Consider the following 19,663-nt stretch of genomic DNA (forward strand, 5'->3'; position numbering starts at 1 on the left):
GAACTAATGAGACTCGTGACAGAGAAGAAAAATGCATGGGATGCATATAAATTATCAAGCGACTCAGAAGCCTATGGCAGATATAAGCTAGTCTGTAATCAGGTAAAAGGAGGTTAGGCAGGTGAAGGCAGATTACGAGAAATCTTTGGCAAAGGATGTTAAGAAAAACAGCAAGGATTTCTTTACTTATATAAACTCTAAAAGGAAGGGGATGAATCTGATTGGTCCACTTGATATCGATGGTTCGACTGTTGATGATCCTTCTCAGGTAGATGACAACCTGAATGAGTATTTTGCATCTACATTCAGACATGAGGAGTTATTAAGGTTTGAAAATGGCAGAAGGTTATCAAATTGTAACTTTAATGATTTTGTAATAACTGAGAGCAAAGTGGAGGAGAAATTGTTGAAGTTAAACAAAGAAAGGCACCTGGGGGTGGATAGAATCTATCCAGTTATATTAAAGGAGGCGGCAAAGCAACTAAGCAAACCCTTGGCCATAATTATGAGAGCATACTTGAACTCAGCGGAGGTCCCCAAGGACTGGAGATGTGCAAATGTATCCTCAATTCACAAAGGGGGGATCAAAGGGTGACACAAGTAATTACAGACCAGTTAGTTTAACTTCTGTTCTGGCTAAAATAATGGAGTCACTGGTTAAAGATGCATTGCAGGATCATCTAGACAAGAATGCACTGATAATTCAAACACAGCATGGATTTGTTAAAGGAAAGTCTTGTCTGACAAATTTGATAGGACATTATGATGTGGTTACAAAGGAGCTGGATGCAAAAAATAATTTTGATATCATATATTTGGATTTCAGTAAACTTTTAACACTGTTGCGCATGGAAGACTATTGTACAAATTGGAGCAGAATGGTATTAAGGGTAAGTTCCAACAATGGATAAAAGGATGGTTGAGTGGGAGAAGACAGAGGGTGGTAATCAATGGGTGCTGCTCTTCGTGGACTAATGTTATTAGTGGAGTCCCACAGGGTTCAGTGTTGGGTTCACTGTTGTTTTGTATACTGTATTTATCAATGATATTGATGAAGGTATATCAGGCTTACTGTCGAAGTTTGCAGATGATACAAAGGTTGGAAGGATTATTAATGACAGTAATGGCAGTGTGCTACTGCAACACGATCTAGAAAATTTGGGCAGATGGCCTAAGAAGTGGCAACTGAAGTTTAACCTTGACAAATGCAAAGTACTGCATATGGGTAGAAGTAACCCCAGAGAAATGTACCAACTGTGTGGTACTACACTTAAGGTGGTAGAAAATGAAAAAGACCTGGGAGTAATTGTGCAGGCAGATATGAAGTTTTCTGAGCAATGCAGACAGGCTGCCAGGGCAGGTCATGGGGTTTTGTCAAAGATATATGGAATTTTGCTAGCAGGGAAAAGGAAGTGATTGTCTCTCTGTATAAGGCAATGGTCAGGCCATGCCTTGAGTACTGCGTACAGGTCTGGAGGCCTCATTTTAGGAAGGATGTAGATTTCCTTGAGCGTGTACAAAGAAGGGCAACAAGATTGGTAAGGGGAATGAAGGGATCCTCTTACCAAGAGAGGCTTAAGTTCTGCAAACTGCAGTGACTGGAGACTAGGCACCTGCGCGGTGATCTGATTGAGGTGTATAAGGCCTTGAATTGGTTGAGCATGCTGAATTCTGATGGGATCCTTCCACTTGTTCAGATTACGAACCTAAGGGGGCATAAATTCAAATTAAGAAAAGACAGATGTAGAATAGATGTGCAGAAATTTGCGTTTAGTCAGCAGGTGGTTAATTGCTAGAACAAACTTCCATCTGTCGTTGTGGAAGTTGATAGGTTAAATAAATTTAAGGAGGAACTGGACAGGCATTTGGAGGGAATGGTGTGATTTTTTTTTTTTTTTTGGCTGATGCTGCATAAGCTCATACTCGCTTTCTTGCATCACATGCCACTACTACTATTACTATTTAAACTTCTTTTTTTTTAATTTATATGTTTATTTCATTATAAAAAGGTGTACAGTATATTTTTAATTTTGTGGTGATCTATAATTGATGTTTACTTAGTACCTCTATATAAAGAATAATATTATTATATACTGTATATATATAATTTGTATTATGAAATGTAATTTTTATAATTATGTTATTGTAATAACTCATATAACATATATATTTTATATATATAATATTAAAAAATATACATATTATGAGTTATTACAATAATATAATTATATAGAGAAAGAATCGGATCTAACAGGCAGAAAATTGAGTCGGAGTGCCACAAAACAAAATAAATTACTTAGGGGTGCCGTTATTAAAAAAAGGTTGAAAACCACTGCATTAAGGCCTAAACATTGAACAGTATTTCTTAGTTTTTATGAAAAGCCTAGTAGCATCCAAGATGTTACCACGCTTTTCATAAATGTCTGAGACCACCAAAGTCACCTTTATGAAAGCAAAAAAACCCTTTCCCTTACCCCTGATGGTACTTACATCTTTAAGTAAATCCCACATCACTACACTGTGACCTAGTGGTTCCTTTATCTGTAGATTCTTCAAGCATTAATAATAAAAACAGGCAAAGAACGGAAGAATTAAGAACACAAAAGTTAAGAATAAGAACAGCTGCATGTATACTTGCCTGTACACCAATCTTTGAGTTTAGTAAATAAATTTGATGATTTTTAGGTGGTTAAAACATCAAAAGCAGATATTGTTGGGATATCAGAGACACAGTGTCACAGATATAAAGAATGCAGAATTGGAATTTGGTGAGTACAATGTGTATAGAAAGGATAGGAAGGGAGGAGAGATTATGTTATTAGTAAAGAAACACAACATCTAAGGAAGTGCAGCCAGTTGACATGGGTGGGCAGTGCAGTATTGAGTCAGTTTGGTGTGATGTAAGCAATGGGAAAGCAAGATTCAGAGTGTGTTATAGGCCTAATGACTCTGGGGAGTATAATAGTGGGCCAGTAAATCAGAATGTCTTATAATAGGGGATTTTAATTTCCCAGATATTGACTGGAACTTGTGGATTGGTCACTCACACACTAGCAAGGCTTTTGTGGATTTACTGGATGATTGTTTTCTAAGCAGCATGTTCGGGAGGCAACCAGAGGGAGTAATACTCTTGATCTGATTATCAGTAGTGATTTTTCATGCATTAAGAATCTGCAGTGATTACAGTATGCTGATGTGAAATTTACTCAAAGAGATAACTACCATCAGGGGTAAAGGGAAGGGTTTTTGCTTTCGTAAAGGTGACTATGGTGGTCTGAGACAGTTTTTAAATTCTATACAGTGAGACCAACTGATAATGTTACCAACAGCAAATTCTAAATGGGAAACATTCAAAGAATTGCTTTACAGCTACTAGGCTTTTCATACCAACTAAGTAATATTGTTCAAGGTTTAGGCCTAAATGAATGTCAGATGAACTAATGAGATATGTGGTAGATATAAGTTTATCTGTAATCAAGACAAAAAGGAGGTTAGGTAGGCAAAGGCAGATTACGAGTCCTCTTTGGCAAAGGATGCAAAAAAATAGCAAAGAGTTCTTTACTTATGTAAGCTCTAGAAGGAAGGGGATGAATAAGATTGGTCTACTTAATATTGATGTTTCAACCATTGATTATCCTGCACAGGTAGCTAACAAACTGAATGAGTATTTTGCATCAATATTTACACATGAGGAATTATTCAGGGAAGAGAATGCCAGAGGTGTATTAAACCCTGGCAGTGAGCTAAATGATTTTTTAATAACGAGAGCAAATTGGAGCAAAAATTGTTGAAAATAAACATAAGAAAGGTACCTCAGGTGGATAGGATCAATCCAGTTATATTAAAGGAAACAGCAGAGGATGTAGGCAAACCCTTAACCATAATTATGAGAGCTTCCTTGGACTCAGGGGAGGTACCCATGGACTGCAGATGTGCAAATGTTATCCCAATTCACAAAGGAGGATCAAAGGGTGACCGAAGTAGTTACAGACCTGTTAGTTTAACTTCTATTCTGGGGGAATTAATGGAGGCACTGGTTAAAAAAGCATTGCAGGATCATCTAGACAAGACTTCAGATATAGTTCAGACACAGAATGGGTTTGTTAAGGGGAAATCTTGTCTGACCAATTTGATTGGATACTATGATGTGGTCACAACGGAACTGGATGCAAAGAATAATATTGATATTATATACTTAGATCTTAGGAAGGCTTTTAATACTGTTGCACATGAAAGACTACTGTACAAATTGGAGGAGCAGTGGCATTAAGGGCAAGCTGCTGCTATGGATAAAGGGATGGTTGAGTGGGAGAAGACAGAGCAGTAATCAATGGACACTGCTCTTCGTGGACTAATGTTATTATTGGAGCTTAATAGGGTTCAGTGTTGGGTCCATTGTGGTTTTCTGTATTTATTAATGAAATTGATGCAGATACATTAGACGATACGAAGGTTGACAGGGTTGTTAATGACACTAATGACAGTATGCTACTGCAACAGGATCTCAAAAAGTTGAGTGGATAGTTGTTGTTGTTATTTGGTTTTTAGGAGCATTAGCAACTAAGGCCATATTGCTCTGGGGATGTGCGGTGGTCATTTCCTGCCCTTTCCGCATCCTCCGTATTTGGTGGTCACAGGCTTGAACCCCGGTCTAATCACTGCTGCTCCTGCCCACCTGGCTAAGGAGGTGCCTTGAGTAGATAGGCCGAACTGACAAATGTAAAGTACTGCATATGGGTAGCAGTAACGTATCAACTGTGTGTACTACACTCAGGGTGGTAGAGAATGAAAAGAACCTGACGGTAATTGTGCAGTCAGATATGAAGTTTTCTAAGCAGTGCAAACAGTCTGCAAGAGTAGCTCATGGTGTCTTGTCAATGATATGAATTTTTCTAGCAAGCATAAGGTGGTGATTATCCCCTATTATAAAGCAATTGCCAGGCCAAACCTTGAGTACTATATACGGGTCTGGAAGCCTCATTTTAGGAAGGATCTAGAGTTGCTGGAATGAGTACAGAGAAGGACAACAAGATTAATGAATGGGACAAAGGGTTGCTCTTACGAAGAAAGGCTTCAGTTTTGCAAATTGCAGTGTCTGGAGACTAGGCACCTGCAAGGTGATCTGATTGAGCTGTGTAAGGCCTTGAATGGTTTGAGCAAGCTCTATGCTGATGGGAGTTTTCCTTTTGGCCAGATTAATTGCCAGAGGGGGAACAAATTCAAATTAAGGAAAGACAGTTGTCTAATAGATATGCAGGAATTTGACTTTACCCAGCATGTGGTTGATTGCTGAAACAAACTTCCATCTGTTGTTGTAGAAATTGACAACTTAAATAAATGCAAGGCAGAACTAGACAAACATTTGGAGGGAATGGATGGGTGAAACGGGAAGGGTTTTTTTTTTTATTATTTTTTTTTTTTTTTTTTAGGCTGATGCTGTATAAGCTTGCTTTCTTGCATCATATGCCACTACTAATGCTAATCACTGCTGATAATCATATCAAGAGTATTACTTCCTCTGGTTGCCTCTCGAACATGCTGATATAGAAAACAATCATCCAATAAATCCTTGCTAGTGTACGAGCGACCAAGCCACAAGTTCCAGTCTAAATCTGTGAAGTTAAAATCCCCCATTAAAAAACATTGCTTTTCTTGCCCACTCTATTTTTCTGTACAGCTGTTTGGTTGTACTCAACAAAATTATTACAACTAAACACACTCCTACTCTCATTTTTGCTTTCCCAGTGCTTACGTCATACCAAACTGATTCAACATTGCACTGTCCACCCACATCAACTGGATGCACTGCCTTAGATTTTATGTGCTTCTTAACTAACAGCATAACCCTTCCACCTTTCCTATCCTTTCTGTACACATTGTGCTCTCCAAATTCTGCATTCCTTATATCTGTGTGACACCACAACTCTGATATTCCAAAAATATCCACCTCTGATGTCTTGACCAGCACTTCAAATTCATTAAATTTAATTACTGTACTCCTAGCATTGGTGTACATAGAAGTATACATGCACCTGTTCTTACTCGGAGCAATATGGCCTTAGTTGCTAATGCTCTTAAAAACCAAATAACAAACCTGTTGTTACTCTCACTTACTGTAAGACAGCCCACATATTTACTTGTTCCATGACTCCCCACAGTTCTTGAAATCCCCAGTGCCTTGCTTTCCAGGCTGCTCATTCGAATAGAAGCAGTGCAAGAATCACTTTCACCTCTGCCTGCAGCTACTATTAATGTAACAGTCTGTGAATCCACCCAAGCTAACAGTTTTCTGATCCACCTAACACTACCTCGATAGCATCAGCAAATATTCTTGCACCCTTTCTATTTGAGTGTATCCCATCCCTGTAGAAGCAATCTGTCCTGTTAACAAGCACAGACCACACTGAGAAAAATTCATTACCATGAGCCTTGCACAATTTCTCTGCAGGGCCAAAATGATTGACAAAGCTCCAATCATATACTCCTTCCTATTGTGTCTGGGCAGAATTGCAGATACTTTCAAATTTATATCTAATTCACAACTTTTTTCAATGTTATCCTGTACTTGTTAAGAAAGTCTGCAAATCTACTGTTAGTGTCATTAGTACAACAATGTCCAACATGTACAACAATGTCCTTTTGTGCTTTTAAAAGATATCTGTTCTGCATCAACTTTTGCCGCTAGCAGACAAACCCTGGTCCTATTCCACCTATCCTTTTTGCACAATATATTTCCCATTTCCCTGAGAACAGATTCACTGGCAACAATTAGCTGCTGTGGCGCAGCGGATTCTGCTTTGGGGATGGTCGCTGTGTTGCCTGATGATCAAATTTTCCCTGAAACTGAAGATTTGTTAGCAGGTCTGTAATTAATCATATCACCTTTGAATTGTGGATGCAGTCATACATCTCCAGTGCACAGGGACTTCCCCTGAATCCAAAGACACTCTCATAATCATAACTAAGGGTTTGCTTACCTGTTTTGTTTACCCCCCTTAATATAACTGGATAGATCCCATCCACCTTTTTTATGTTAAGCTTCAACAAGGCCTCTTCCACTTTCCTCTCAGTTATCCCAAAATAATTTAGTTCCCTGTTAGATTTTGATGACATTTTGACATTCCCCTCCCTAAAGAAGTCATCATGTGTAAATGTAGATACAGAGTACGTATTTAGTTTATCAGCAACCTGAGCAAGGTCATTAACAGTTAATTAAGCCAGGGCAATGTGATTCAACCCCCTCCTTCTTCTACCGTTAACGTAAGTAAAAAATTCTTTACTGCTTTTCTTTGGATTCTTTGCCAGACACTTCTAATCTGCCTTTACTTGTGTAATCTCCTTTATGACTTGATTAAACTAGTTTATATCTACCATAGGCCTTTGTATCACCTGACAATTTATATGCATCCCATGCATTTTTCTTCTCTGCTCTAAGTCTCATCAGTTCAAGTGACATCTAAGCCTTGAATGATATTTCTTAGTTGGTACCACTGTAGTCCCCCATACAAAAGCAAAACCTCCTTCCCTTTACTGCTGACAGTAGTTGTCTTCAAGTTTTCTGTACAAGTTGGATAATCAAGCAAGAAGTGAACATTGAGAAAGGAATGTGTGGTCACAAAGACAGTATGTGACACAAGGTTCAAGGGACGTTAAAGACAAGCCACTAGTAGATCAAAAATAAGTACTTTTACCCCTTCTGTATATAAAGCTAGGTTTAAAGAAATAATTCATCAAATCCCTGAATAAAGAAAATGTTTCAAGTATGTTTGCATTACATTCCCATCTTACATATGAAAAAAGCAAAGCAGGAATTTCGTTGGATCCCAAATCTGTAAGACTGCATTTGAAGAATCAATGTACCAAACTGAAAGAGATACTTGAATTGACCATAAAAATGCAATTTTTTGGGAAACAATAAACATCCAGATTATGAGATGATTGTGAGTGATATATACTGAAGAAGTTCAGCAATCTAGACTGCAATATGAGTGTTAAGGTATACTCTTGTACTTTCATCTCAACTATACAGGGGCTCACATCTGGTGAGTATGGGCTTGGCACACCTAGGGTCCTGAGCTGGATATCATCATTCTTCTCTTTCTTGGTGATACCCTTCTACTTCTGTCTGTCTGTCTCTCTCTCAGGGTAACTTGGAAATTTTTTTTTGGCTGGTGCAGCATAAGCCTCAGGCTTCCTTGCACTATATGTCTAGTAATAATAATAGCAATAATAATATCCCAGAAAATTTAGGCAGTTTCAGAGAAAGGGAAAGATTCCATCAGGGAAAAAAATAATAATAAAATAGGAAAAAAGGTATTAAGGGTGATAGAATGTCAATATGAACACTCACTACTGCTGGATGCTAAAAAGAAGAAAACAGCTATCAAAACTAGCTGCCCGAGGAAGTCAAAAAGGTGCAACTTTAAACCAGTCTGATGTATAAGAAATCCAGTTCATGGCAACCTTTGATTGGCAGGAAGGATATATAAGGAAGGGATGGGGAGGATACCTTTGATATTTCTGTTTTTACATATTTTTATTAGCATTTTTATATAAATGTAACCTATTTATAAAATCTGTAAAAATACAAAATAAACCAGAATAAACAAATATATATATATTTTTTATTTGTTAAAAATTCTGTCAGAGCAAATTTGAAGTAATATTTGAAATTTATATTAAAAATGTAATTCAGATTCCTTATCCACAGTAAAACAAGAGAAAGGACAACTTTTTTTTTAAAACACAGACTGGCATTATTTATAGGATGTTTTTAATTTTAATTTATAGGAACATTTTTAATTAAAGGGGCAAACAGAACAAGCATAGTTACAAAAATAAAAAATTAATAAATAAAACATTAAAGAGAGATATGAATAATTTTAATCAAGGCCTTTCTGTCGGCATGTCTTAAAAGTTAATATCCAATAAAGAAAGATATATTATATATGAGATTTTATTTCATATAAAGTAAAATATACAGGTTAATTGAGAAGTCACTATCCAAAGTTTAGTTGCCCATATATTTTGCATGAAAATTGTGTAATGTGGTTTTTTTTTGCCAAAAGATAGAATCAGTAGGAATTTAAGCATAATAGAGATTTTATTTCATATAAAGTAAAATATACAAGTTAATTGAGAAGTCACTATCAAAAGTTTAGTTGCCCATATATTTTGCATGAAAATTGTGTAATGTGGTTTTTTTTTGCCAAAAGATAAAATCAGTAAGAATTTAGGCATAATAATCACCAATAGCAGTGTCCAGGTTCTATACCATTAATGTTTTGTTGACACTGGGAGCAAGATGCCATTTTCCCAGGTATAGTGTGTTCATAATTGAACAATATTTTGAAACTTGTTAATAATATACACAGGTGGCTGAAGACTTTAACATGAAATATCTGGATGCTGTGATCCCTCATAAGACAATGATAGCAAGACTGATAGGCCATTCTCATGAAGGTAGAACTGTTTGTGACAAGAAATGGAATGGAAGACCGTGTCCATTTTGACTGATGCTAAAGTGGATAAACAGATAATAAAGTTACAGCAGTCTCCTTTGAAAAAAATTCTCAGGAAGCATGTAGTGCAATCAAGATTATCATATTGAAGCATACAAAAGGTTGTGAAATAGTTACACTTCCCTCCATTTCATGTTCACTTTATCAGAGCTAAAGAAACCAATTTAAAAAAAAAAAAAAAAATGCCTATTCTACTGTATATGGTTTGGCCATTTGATGATAAATATGGAATTGATGAGCTTAATAGACTTATGTATATCTGGAAAAGATGATATATCCTTTTGCCAAATGATATATCATCTTTTAATTGCTTACTATCTCAATAGGCATCTGAATAGCCGAAGCACTAGGATTTGAACCACTAAAATCCACAGGTATTCCATGTAAAACCCTGGTGCTCTGAAGGTGTTACATCGCCCCACTATGGGTCCCATTTTCTTTGAAACTACAGTGAATGGTGCCATATACAGAGATATATCATCACACAGTTCTGTTCACTCCTCAAGCCAGATGAATGCAACTGCTGGTTTCAGCAAGGTGGTAACAATGTAGTAGTAGTGGTGGCACGTGATGCAAGAAAGCAAGTGTATGAGCTTATGCTGCATCAGCCAAAAAAAAAAAAAAAAAAAAAAATCACACCATTCCCTCCAAATGCCTCTCCAGTTCCTCCTTAAATTTATTTAACCTATCAACTTCCATAACAACAGATGGAAGTTTGTTCCAGCAATTAACCACCCACTTTCAGTGGATGTGCTACACATCCACAAACTATATCCCTTCTGTGTTCTTCAATAACCATCTAATATCCAGAGGACTGTGGCCCCCCATGGTCATAATATTTTTTCCTCTGTATCTGAATGAAGGCTATCAGATTTGGTACTGTATGGTGCCTATAGTCACCAGATCAAATCCGGTGCAATGGTCCTCTGGAAATGCACATAGCAACAGCAATTGAAAACGGATTTTTGTCACTGTGCAGGGAAACTTCAAACATGGGCAGAAGAATAGTGCGTGCATTCATGATGACAGGTGGCCAGGCTTCAGTAACAGTATAAAGTTTTTGCTAAGTCGCACGTTTGGCGAAGCCTGAGTTCTAATCTCTGTTCCCAGCGGGGGGAATTCAAGGCCTGTTCCACTGGAATTGTAATGTGCCGTTCGCGGGTGTTGCAAGTAAGATTTTTCTGTTCAGTCCGCAAAACATACATATCAAACCATGAACATATACACCCGTACAGAATTAATACACTGGACCTAAATTCTAAACTGCCTTTAAAGAAGAAAAAACAAAAAAAAAAAAAAAAAAACGCAGTTGCCATCTATGACCACGCTCTGTTAATTATGTTACGTTATCAAAAGCTGAAATACAACAAAGTCAAAAGAAAAAGAGTACGATACCTTACGATATCATGTAACAAAACGTATCGAAAATTACTTCAGAACCTGCTGCAAATAAAATGGTCGAGCCTATACACTGGGGGATAATAAGCACAATTTCCTCTTTCTGATACTCTTTTACCCGTTCAAGACTGGCGCAAGAGCAGGAAAACATGACAAAAACAACTGAAGCATTTAATTGCAGCTGATGAGGAAAACAATAGTTCAGATTCACGTCATCAATACAAGAAGCTTACATAAACCAGAGGACAAGATGACATCGAATTATGATTACGAGAAATACAGTCAAATAACATACTCAAAATATCCTTAAAATGAAAAATACGCTGGCCTTGACCGGCTAACTGGTAAAAACATTAATTCTATGAGTTATGAAACTACTAAAACTGAAAACAAAACCAACACGAATGATCCAACAAAAACCCACCAACTTCATACACACAAAGTGCATCTAGTATAACATCGATAAAATCCGTGAAATAACTCAAAATACACCAAACACAAAAACTAGACAAGGAAGAACGCGAAGGAAAGGTGATTTCAAGGGTTGTGCAGCACTTTAATTTAGTGTAGTGCATTCTATTTACTTTTGCATTTATCTATTTAACCACGAGAGTAGCACTGATTACGAAAACTGTCCGACAGCTCAGCGCCCTGACCCTAGGTTCGAATTCAACAAAGAACAATTTTAATGGGATTTCTTCGCAACGAGACCAGAAATCCGAAACTTAATTTGACACTTATGAAACTGAGAACGTTCATAAGTTTCAGAATTCTGTTCAGCAAACTCACTTTCTTCATCTAGCAAAACAGGCACACAGTCCAAACAACTGATCAGCGATATACCACTGATGTCTCAGAGCCTCTGTTGCTCCCAGAACATTAAAAAGAAATTACAGAGAGGAAATCACCTTCGGGCCACAGCCACCGAAAGGACGATGATTTCTAACCGATGGCCCCTTCCTTCATTTTCTACATAATAAATATATAAATATTTATTATGTAGTATTAGTATTATTATATCACAATAGGGCCAGCTGGAACATCAATTCATCTGCCCAATTGTATTATATTCGAGAATTCCGCAAAGGAACTGGATGCAAAAAATAAATTTGATATCATATACTTGGATTTCAGGAAAGCATGTGATACTGTTGCACGTGGAACACTGCTGTACAAAAAGGAGGGGTGTGGCATTAAAGTCAAGTTACTGCAATCGATAAAGGGATGGTTGAGTGAGCAATGGCAGAAAGTGGTAATAAATGGACACTGCTCTAAGTGGACAAATGTTATTAGCGGAGTACCCCAGAGTTCGGTGCTGGGCCCATTGTTGTTTTGTGTATTTATCAATAATATCGATGAAGATATATAAGGCTTAACGTCCAAGTTTACAGATGACACAAAAGTTGGCAGAGTTGTTAAGCTACTGAAACAGGATCTAGAAAAGTTAGGAGATGGGCTGAGAAGTGGCAACGGAAATCTAATATTGACAAATGCAAAGTACTCCGTATGGGTAGCAGTGTGGTACTACACTCACGCAGGAGGAGAATAAAAAAAAAAGACATGGGGGTAATTGTTCAGTAAGATATGAAGTTCTCTGAGCAGTGCAGAATCGCAGCCAGAGCAGGTCAGGGAATTTTGTCAATGCTAAATAGGAACTTTGCTAGCAGAGACAAGGAGGTGATTATCCCTTTTTAAAAGGCAATGGTCAGGCCCCAACATGAGTACTGTATGCAGGTCTGGAGGCCCCATTTTAGGATGTAGAGTTGTTAGAACGAGTACAGAGAAGGGCAACAAGATAGGTAGGAAGAAAGGGGTGCGCTTACAAAGAAAGACTTAAGTCCTGCAAGTTGCAGCATCTGGAGACTATGTAACTGCGAAGAAATATGATCGAGGTATATAAGGCCTTGGATGGTTTGAACAGGCTCAATGCTGACGGGATACTTCTGCTTGCACAGATTAATAACCTGAGGGGGGGGGGGTGTATAGATTCAAATTGAGGAAAGATAGTTATACAATAGATATGCGGACGTTTTGCCCTTAGCCAGCGGGTGATTGAATACTGGAACAGACTTCCATCTGTTGTTGTGGAAGTTGATAGCTTAAATAAATTTAAGGCTCAATTAGACAAATATTTGCAGTGACCGGCTAGGTGAAATGGGAAGGGTTTTTTTATATTTTTTTGGCTTGCTTTCTTGCATCATATGCTTCAACTAATGCTAATGCTAAAGCTAGAGACGCGGTTCTGTTTTGGCGTAGAGACTCGTTTGTGTCCGGTTCCTTTTTTCCTAATAGTAGTACCAGTATTCTTGAGTTTGGAAACAAATCTACTCACTGTTGACTGCTTACAAGACACTCTATAAGCAACATCACAAGAAGAACATCCTTCCTCACATAAAGCAATAATAGCACTCTTTCTTCGTGGCGTCAAATGCATGTAACTCGCCATCCTGACTAAAGAACGTGCTTATATTGTTGAAAGTAACAACTGATACAATATTACGCCATCACCTACGCGTGACAATCTTATCTGATACAATCTGTAAGAAATATTGCCATATACTTGCATTATTCGGACGACAATTACAATTATAAGGGGTGATGCAATTTCTTTGAACTCCATTGTATATATATATCTATATATATATATATATACAGGGTGTTTCAGTTAAACGTTTCAGAACTTCTAAGAGGGGTAGGGTACATCCTGACAACTCGAAATCATATAGCAATGTGGGGTCGGAAATGCTTTCCTGAAGCGGTGTTGTACACAGAAGCACCATAAAGAAAAGAGACCGTAAGTGAGCAATCGTTTTAATAATACATGAAAAGAAGCAAAAGGTACATGGATTAAAGTAAGTGTTCGAAGTTTCTTCCACGGGCTACAATGCACGCCTCACATCTCCGACGCATGGACATCCGAACATTCTGGAATATTCCAGGCGAATTTCGAATTTCTTCGGCAGCTACTGCGATTCTTGCAACCAGCTCCTCAGCATTGTCAACAGGGGTTTCATAAACTAGCGATTTCATATGACCCCAGAAATAAAAATCAAGACATGATAGGTCGGGTGACCGATCAGGCCAACGCACGGGACCACCAAGTCCGATCCACTGTTGACCAAATGTGACATCCAGGTAGTTACGAACATCTCCGCTATAATGGGCAGGGGCTCCATCGTGTTGGCACCACATTGTCTGTTGCGTCGATGCAGAAATCTGTTCATCTCTCAAAAGTTGTGGCAATACTTGCTGCAGAAAGATCAAGTAGATAGGTCCGGATGAGGTAAGGTCCGATGAGGTAAGGTCCGATGAGGTGATCTCCCATAATACCGGCCCATACATTGACCAAAAATCGAATCTGTGCTGCACGACGTCGTATTGCATGCGGGTTCTCGACCGCCCAGATATGGTCGTTATGCTTGTTGAAAATTCCTTCCCTTGTGAAGGATGCCTCATCGGAAAACAACACTTCAGCAGGAAAAAGGGGATTTGTAGCACATTTTCCAAGGTACCACTGTGCGAAAGCAATTCGAGGTGCATAATCCTCCGGTTGCTGTGTCTGGACACGCTGCCTGGAGTATTCCAGAATGTTCGGATGTCCATGCGTCGGAGATGTGAGGCGTGCATTGTAGCCCGTGGAAGAAACTTCGAACACTTACTTTAATCCATGTACCTTTTGCTTCTTTTCATGTATTATTAAAACGATTTCTCACTTACGGTCTCTTTTCTTTATGGTGCTTCTGTGTACAACACTTCAGGAAAGCATTTCCGACCCCACATTGCTATATGATTTCGAGTTGTCAGGATATACCCTACCCCTCTTAGAAGTTCTGAAACGTTTAACTGAAACACCCTGTATATACATATACAAACGGGGGCTTCTCGCGGGGGTAAGAGGGCGAAATGCAACTTTAAACATGCGTATATGTTCCTAAGTATATCTAGAAAAAAAAACCTCGTCGTAAACAACCTCTACCCCTTACGATGATACTTGATATACACTGTGTTCAAAGAAAGTGCATCACCTATTAAATTGTAATTCTCTTCCGAATAATGTAAGTATATGCCAATATTTCTTAGATTGCATCAGATAACATCAACACGCATAGTTGAAGACTTAACATTGCATCAGCTGTTACTTTCAGCTATACAAGCACGCTCTGCAAGAGTTGCAGTCATTCCTTGCTTGTGTCAGGATGGCCAGTTATGTGCAGTTGACGCCACGAAGAGAGAGAGTGCTGCTTTACGTGAGGATGTTCTTCCCATCATATAGCTTATAGAGTGTCTTTTAATCAGTCGACAGTGAGTACATTTCTTTCCAAACTGAAGAATAGTGGTTCTGCTGATAGGAAAGAAGGAAGTGGACGCAAAAGAATCTCTATGACAAAACAGGACCGCGTTTTCAAGCGCTTAAGCCTTAAAAATCGTAAAGCTTCTTCGTCTGAACTGAAAAGAGAATGGAAAGAACATACAGGATTGGTCGTAAGTGCAGTAACAATCAGAAGACGCATCTTCAAAAATGGACTTGTAGCCCGTCGTCATAAGAAGAAGTCCCTCCTTACACAAAAAATGAAAAAGGCTTGATTGATTTGGTGTAAGGAGCATGTCAATTGAACCCACGAGCAGCGGAAATCAGCTATTTTCTCGGATGAGAAGAAATTCAACCTGCATGGTTCTGATGGGAGACAAATGATTCGCCATAGACGTGGTGAAGAATACCTTCCAGACATTATGGTGTCTACAGTGAAATTCCCTAGCAGCCAAATGATGTTGGGGTGCATTTCGTATCACCTGCAGTTTATAAGGGGTTCTGTAAATGCCAATGGATACCTGATTATATTGGAAGGCAAATTGCTGCCAATCATTACAGACCATTTCAACCTGCAAAATAACTGAATCTTTCAGGGCGACCCTGCTCCTTGTTATCGGGCAGAACCCAGGGCCAGAAGCGGTTCAACTAAATATTAGTTGGCACCTGGTGAACTTTTCATTTTGTTTTCCATTTAAAATGATAAACTCAAGCAAATTGAAGAATCTGCAGATAAATGAACCACTAGGTGGCAGTGATCACAGTGTGCTGAAGTGGGATTTACTCAAAGAGGTAACTACCATTAGGGGTAAAGGGAAGGGTTATTGCTTCCGTAAAGGCGACTACGATGGACTGAGACAGTATTTAAATTCTATACAGTGGGACCAACTGATGATGTTACCAACAGCAAATTCAAAATGGGAAGCATTCAAAGAACTTATCTTGGAAGCTACTAGGCTTTACATACCAACTAAGAAATCTTGTTCAAGGTTTAGGCCAAAATGGATGTCAGATGAACTAATTAGGCATATGGCAGAGAAGAAAAATGCATGGGATACTTACAAATTAACACATGACACAGAAGCCTATGATAGATACAAGTTGATATGCAACCAAGTTACAAAGGAGGTTAGGCAGGCGAAGGCAGATTACGAGAAATCCTTGGCAAGGGATGCAAAGAAAAACAGCAAAGAGTTCTTTACTTATGTAAACTCTAGAAGGAAAGGGATGAATCAGATTGGTCCACTTGATATTGATGGGTCAACTGTTGATGATCCTGCTCAGGTAGCTAACAAACTAAATGAATATTTTGCATTGACATTCACACATGAGGAGTTATTCAGCGAGGGGAATGCCAGAGGTGTATTCAACTCTAGCAGTAAGTTACAGAATCTTGAAATAACTGGGAGTAAAGTGGAGGAGAAACTGTTGAAGATAAACACAAGAAAGGCACCTGGGGTGGATGGGATCTATCCAGTTATATTAAAGGAGGCAGCAAAGGAAGTAAGCAAACCCTTAGCCATAATTATGAGAGCTTCCTTGGACTCAGGGGGGGTACCCATAGACTGGATATGTGCAAATGTGACCCCAATTCACAAAGGAGGATCAAAGGCTGACACAAGTAATTATAGACCTGTGAGCTTAACTTCTGTTCCAGGAAAATTAATGGAGGCACTGGTTAAAGAAGCACTGCAGGATCATTTAGACAAGACTTCAGTTATAGCTCAGACACAGCATGGTTTTGTTAAGGGGAAGTCTTGCCTGACCAACTTGATTGGATACTATGATGCAGTCACAAAAGAACTGGATGCAGGGAATAACTTTGATATTATATACTTGGATCTTAGAAAGGCTTTTGATACTGTTGCACATGGAAGACTGCTACACAAATTGGAGCAGTGTGACATTGGAGGCAAATTGCTGCTATGGATAAAGGGGTGGTTGAGGGGGAGAAGACAGAGAGTGGTAATCAATGGACACTGCTCATCGTGGACTAATGTTATTAGTGGAGTCCCTCAGGGCTCAGTGTTGGGTCCATTATTGTTTTCTGTATTTATAAATGATATTGATGATGGTATATCGGGATTAATGTCCAAGTTTGCAGACGATACAAAGGTTGGCAGGGTTGTCAAGGACACTACTGACACTATGCTGCTGCAACAGGATCTGGAAAGGTTGAGCAGATGGGCTGAGAGGTGGCAAATGAGGTGTAGTACTTTACATTGACAAATGTAAAGTACTACACATGGGAAACAGCAACCCCAGAGCAACGTATCAACTCTGTGGTACAACACTGACAGTGGTAGAGAATGAAAGGGACTTGGGGTTGGTTGTGCAGGCAGATATGAAGTTCTCTGAGCAGTGCAGACGGGCTGCAAGAGTAGCTCATGGATTATTGTCAATGATATACAGGAATTTTTCCAGCAGGGATAAGGAGGTGATTATTCCATTGTATAAGGCGATGGTCAGGCCACACATAGAGTACTGTATACAGGTCTGGAGGCCTCATTTCAAGAAGGATGTAGGGCTGCTGGAACGAGTACAGAGAAGGGCAACAAGATTAGTGAATGGAACAAAGGGGTGCTCTTACGAAGAAAGGCTTAAGTTTTGCAAATTACAGTGTCTGGAGACTAGGCACCAGCGAGGTGATCTGATAGAGGTGTATAAAGCCTTGAATGGTTTAAGCATGCTCAATGCTGATGGGATTCTTCCTCTAGCTCAGAATAATCACCTGAGAGGGCATAAATTCAAATTGAGGAAAGACAGATGTAGGATAGACGTGCGGAAATTTGCCTTTAGCCAGCGGGTGGTTGGTTGGTTGGTGGAACAGACTTCCATCCCTTGTGGTGGAGGTTGATAGCCTAAATAAGTTTAAGGCTCAGCTGGACAGGTATTTTGAACGAACAGAGGGGTGAAGTGGAAGTGGTTTTTTTTTTTTTTTTTTTTTGGCTGATGCTGCATAAGCTTGCTTTCTTGCATCAAATGCCTCTACTAATGCTAATGCTAATGCCAATGCTTCTGATAACATTTCAGACATAATTGTCGTGTTTGCCAAAACTGTTGTATAAAGGTTGCAAATGTTCATTTTGGAATATTTTGAGAGCACCTGTCAAATATTAATTAGCTTTGCTTAACTATTAATAAATATCTTTGGTTTATATTTATATTTGTGATGCTAGTCATTAAAGTAACACACCATCACGAAAAAGGGTTAGAAATGTGCAATTCCTAGGTGATGCACTTTTTTTTGTACACAAGTGTGTGTGTGTCCGCCCGCTTGCTCCTGATTTGAGTACATAGTCGGAATGGAAAACCACCAGATTCTGTCAGTAGCTTGTGATGAAGGAAATCACCTGCGGGAGATAAGACATTCTGGTTAATAACTCGGGAACCAAGCATTTCCAGTACTATGTTGAGATAAATTAGTTTTATTGTCGACATATGAGGAACTCATTCCTGAAGTTATTCCGTGTATTTTCGAGACACGCTATATATATATATATATATATATATATATATATATACAGGGTGTCTCAAAAATATTGGTACAAACGTTTAGGGGAGGTAGGTAACATCTAAAGGAATGTGAATCGCAAAGGAATCGCTGTTCATCAGTTTGCGAGAGGGAAAATTTCTGGTTTACTCATTCAGGCAGTAGTCGCTGCACGAAGAGCATGCATCGATATACGAACTGGGAGCTGACAGACATGCACCTAGTGTATGGATTAGCAGAGGGCAATGGACGAGCCGCTCAACGAATTTATGGGAAACGCTTCCCAGACAGACATGTACCGGATCACCGTTTGTTTGTGCGTGTGCATCAAAATTTGTGCGATTATGGTCATTTAGAGGTAACAGGAGTAGTTCGGGCAGACCACGTTCGACTGGAACTCCCGTCATGGAAAAAAGAGTGTTGAATGCCGTCCAGAATACTCCTACTACCAGCACACGTGCCATTGCCTCTGCCTTAGGAGTGTCTCATTGCAGCGTACAGCGTGTGTGGCACGACGATTCCTTACACCCCTTTCATCTCCAAAGGGTTCAGTTACTGCTCCCCCAAGATCATCCTGCACGTGTGGCTTTTGCGCAGTGGTTTCTCCAAGAAAGCGTTCAAGACGAATTTTTTAGCCTATATTTTGTTCACGGATGAGGCTTATTTCACTCGGGAAGGCTTATTCAATCAGCACAATGCATGGGCTCACGACAACCAACACGGTGTGCGCCCCATGCAGCACAACATTGTTTCGCAATTAATGTGTGGGCAGGTATGGCCGGTGACTGGTTAGTCGGCCCATACCTGTTACTGTCCCGCAAAAACTCCGCTAAATATCGGATCTTTCTTGAACAAGTTCTACCAGGGGTTACTTGACGATGTTCCAGCAAACGTCAGACACAACATTTGGTCACATGACGGGGCGCCTGCCCCGTCATGTTG

General features: G+C 39.1%; 1 protein-coding gene across 2 annotated transcripts in view; it reads right to left on the reverse strand.

Annotated features, from left to right (window-relative positions):
- Nucleotides 1-11,323, reverse strand: part of Pmvk (Phosphomevalonate kinase) — a 105,585-nt gene extending 94,262 nt beyond the window's left edge. The window contains exon 1 of one of the 2 annotated variants that reach the window (XM_090368567.1): nucleotides 10,917-11,323. The gene's annotated coding sequence lies outside the window, so the exon portion shown is untranslated. Of the gene's footprint in view, nucleotides 1-9,274; nucleotides 9,350-10,916 lie in introns of those variants that run through there. The other variant, XM_090368568.1, reaches the window with a different exon arrangement.
- Between the last annotated feature and the right edge of the window lie 8,340 nt (nucleotides 11,324-19,663).

This window comes from Mastigoproctus giganteus, chromosome 2 (assembly GCF_048544385.1).
Source record: "Mastigoproctus giganteus isolate SK-2022 chromosome 2, ASM4854438v1, whole genome shotgun sequence".
NCBI classification, from domain to species: Eukaryota; Metazoa; Arthropoda; class Arachnida; order Uropygi; family Thelyphonidae; genus Mastigoproctus; species Mastigoproctus giganteus.